Source organism: Schistocerca serialis, chromosome 3, assembly GCF_023864345.2.
Source record: "Schistocerca serialis cubense isolate TAMUIC-IGC-003099 chromosome 3, iqSchSeri2.2, whole genome shotgun sequence".
Taxonomy (NCBI): domain Eukaryota; kingdom Metazoa; phylum Arthropoda; class Insecta; order Orthoptera; family Acrididae; genus Schistocerca; species Schistocerca serialis.
The window spans coordinates 414370413-414373847 of record NC_064640.1 but is presented as its reverse complement, the minus strand read 5'-3'; the positions used below and the strand labels follow the sequence as shown (position 1 = coordinate 414373847).

Below are 3435 nucleotides of genomic sequence, written 5' to 3'. Positions count from 1 at the left end.
CTGCCCTCTTATACATTTCGTACGTGATACTATCGCCATCTATATATGTACATGTCGCTACCCCATCATAATCACTTTGTCAACCTTTTCACGTGAGTCGCATGAGTAGAAATGACAGTTCCGTCAATGCACTGCCCTCTTATACATTTCGTACGTGATACTATCGCCATCTATATATGTACATGTCGCTACCCCATCATAATAACATTGTCAACATTTTCACGTGAGTCGCATGAGTAGAAATGACAGTTCCGTCAATGCACTGCCCTCTTATACATTTCGTACGAGATACTATCGCCATCTATATATGTACATGTCGCTACCCCATCATAATCACTTTGTCAACCTTTTCACGTGAGTCGCATGAGTAGAAATGACAGTTCCATCAATGCACTGCCCTCTTATACATTTCGTACGTGATACTATCGCCATCTATATATGTACATGTCGCTACCCCATCATAATCACTTTGTCAACCTTTTCACGTGAGTCGCATGAGTAGAAATGACAGTTCCGTCAATGCACTGCCCTCTTATACATTTCGTACGTGATACTATCGCCATCTATATATGTACATGTCGCTACCCTATCATAATCACTTTGTCAACCTTTTCACGTGAGTCGCATGAGTAGAAATGACAGTTCCGTCAATGCACTGCCCTCTCATACATTTCTTACGTGATACTATCGCCATCTATATATGTACATGTCGCTACCCCATCATAATCACTTTGTAAACCTTTTCACGTGAGTCGCATGAGTAGAAATGACAGTTCCGTCAATGCACTGCCCTCTTATACATTTCGTACGTGATACTATCGCCATCTATATATGTACATGTCGCTACCCCATCAGTTTTGTCAATTCAGTGTATTTTTCGGGTGTTTTTCGTGTCACGACTTGGCCTCACTCACTTAGGCCACGGTGAACATGAACCACGATGCTTATTTCGAAATTTTCCGTGGAGAAATGTTGTCGGTTGTTCTACATCTTCGCGACGTTTATGTTGTGGACTCTGCCGTCTTTAAGCACAACAGTAGTCGTGTTCACAGAGTTGTACGCATTCGTTCTTGATTTGCTGAACACTCAGGCACCCTATTTCACCTCGGCTGGGACGGTAATTCACCCGATATTAGTCCCATAGAAAAGTCTGGGACTATTTGGAACGGCCGTTGAAACATAGCAACAAAAAATAGCTCTGCTTTTTTGTAGCTCTGCGGGATATAATGGTCTGTGAGTGGCTTCAGCTGCATATGGCATACCTTAAAAAACTTGTGAAATTCCTTCCTCGACGAACTGAGGCTATTATCAACGCTGGAGCCAAGTTAGACGGTGTTAGCGTCATGTCTTGATTATTTTTTTGTCCATTATGCTTATTTCTTTATTTCGTGATCTAGTTTTCTAACCATTTTGGATTAGGCGTTCATAAGTTTACATATTCATACTTAGAGCATAGAGCTGGGCATTGCATGTTGCCCGATGCGGCATGGTAAATGGTACTGATGTTACCATAGAACTCGATTGCCAGCTTCCATTGCCATTGCATTCATACTTAGAGCATAAAGCTGGTCATTGCATGTTGCCCGATGCGGCATGGTAAATGGTACTGATGTTACCATAGAACCCGACTGCCGGCTTCCATTGCCATTGCCTTTCAATTACAGAGTTTGCCTTTCAATCACAGACTTGGAACTCTTTTTTTATTGATTCGGCCTACTAAGAAACGCACGAAGTAACTTATGTCTTCTTTTTTTCCTTTCTTTTTTCCATCAGTTTTTCATTCTATCCCTATGTTCTTCACTTCTTTCTTCTGTCCACACTGAGCTGTCTTTGTTTTCTCCTGGAAGCCCTTGAAACGTTTTACTTTTGCTTCGAACGTTTCTGTTTCTCTTAGTTCTTCCTCTGCTATCTTTATTTCTCTCAGGTCTGCTTTAACGTCTTTAATCCTTGCCATTGATGTTTTAGGTTTCTGTCAATGACGTAAAAAACTCTTTTTGTCATCCTCTCTTCATCTAGTCGTCTTAGGTGTCAATGGAGTAAAAATCTTTCCTTCCTCATTGTATCTGATATCGGTTTCATTTTTTCTTAAATTTCTTTATCATATCTTAATTTACATTTCCCATTCTCATATTTTGTTCACAAGATTGTCCTGATTATTTTTCTTTCCTTGTTTTCTATTTCGCCTAATTGTTCAGCCGTATTTAACGATAGTTATTCTGAGACATAGAGGCATTCTGGTTAAATGACAGTGTTGCAGTGCTGGAGCTTTGTATTTATGAAAACAGATTTCTTATTACATGACTTTAGTTAGTTGAAAAGCCACCTCCATTTTCCTTGTCCTTGCTAAGTTAGCTTTTTCGTCCAAAGCATTTAGTTGTATTATTTCACCTAGCTGTTTAAATTTTGAAGTCCTTTTTTATCCTACCACAACCAGTTTCCATGTATACTGGTGCATCATTCGCATCTGTCACATACTCTGTTTGCCGCGCGGGATTAACCGAGCGGTCTTAGGCGCTGCAGTCATGGACTGTGCGGCTGATCCCGGCGGAGGTTCGAATCCTCCCTCGGGCATGGGTGCGTGTGTTTGTCCTTCGGATAATTAGGGTTAAGTAGTGTGTAAGCTTAGGGACTGATGACTTTAGCAGTTAAGTCCCATAAGATTTCACAAACATTTTTGAACATACTCTGTTTTTTCAGAAGAGATACATGGGACAGTTTTTGAAGCTGTCTCTTGTAGAAGATTTATCTGCAATGTTACATCGTCTACAGATGGAGCAAAAATGGCAAGATCGCTTACAAAAGCCAAAAAATGAAAACTCAGATTATGTCCTTTTCTGCCAAGTTTGGTATTTGAAATTCCTTCCTCTTCTGTTCTTTTCCTCCATTCCTTGATTAGGTTTTCTAGTACACAGTTGAACAGCAGCGAGGACAATCCGTCTCCTTGTCTTACCCTAGTTTTGACCTCAAAAGCCTTGGACGTTTTACCTAAAAATTTTATTTTGTATTTTCTTTTTTATTATTTCTTTTACACCAGCGGCCTTGCCGCAGTGGTAACACCGGTTCCCGTCAGATCACCGAAGTTAAGCGCTGTCAGGCTGGGGTAGCACTTGGATGGGTGGCCATCCAGTCTGCCGAGCGCTGTTGATAAATGGGGTGCACTCAGCCCTTGTGTGGCAAACTGAGGAGCTACTTGATTGAGAAGTAGCGGCTTCGGCCTCGTCAACTGACATACGGCCGGGAGAGCAGTGTGCTGACCACATGCCCCTCCATATCCGCATCCAGTGACGCCTGTGGGTGAGGATGACACGGCGGCCGGTCGGTGCCGTTGGGCCTTCCAAGGCCTGTTCGGACGGAGTTTAGTTTTTATTTCATTTATAATTGCCACTGATTTCTTGTCAGCTCCAAAGTCCTTTACGATAATGAATAATATTTCCC

General features: G+C 41.8%; 1 pseudogene; it reads left to right on the top strand.

The window, feature by feature from the left end:
• The first annotated feature begins 3029 nt into the window (after positions 1–3029).
• LOC126471771 (5S ribosomal RNA) lies at positions 3030–3147 on the top strand (annotated as a pseudogene).
• Positions 3148–3435: the final 288 nt, after the last annotated feature.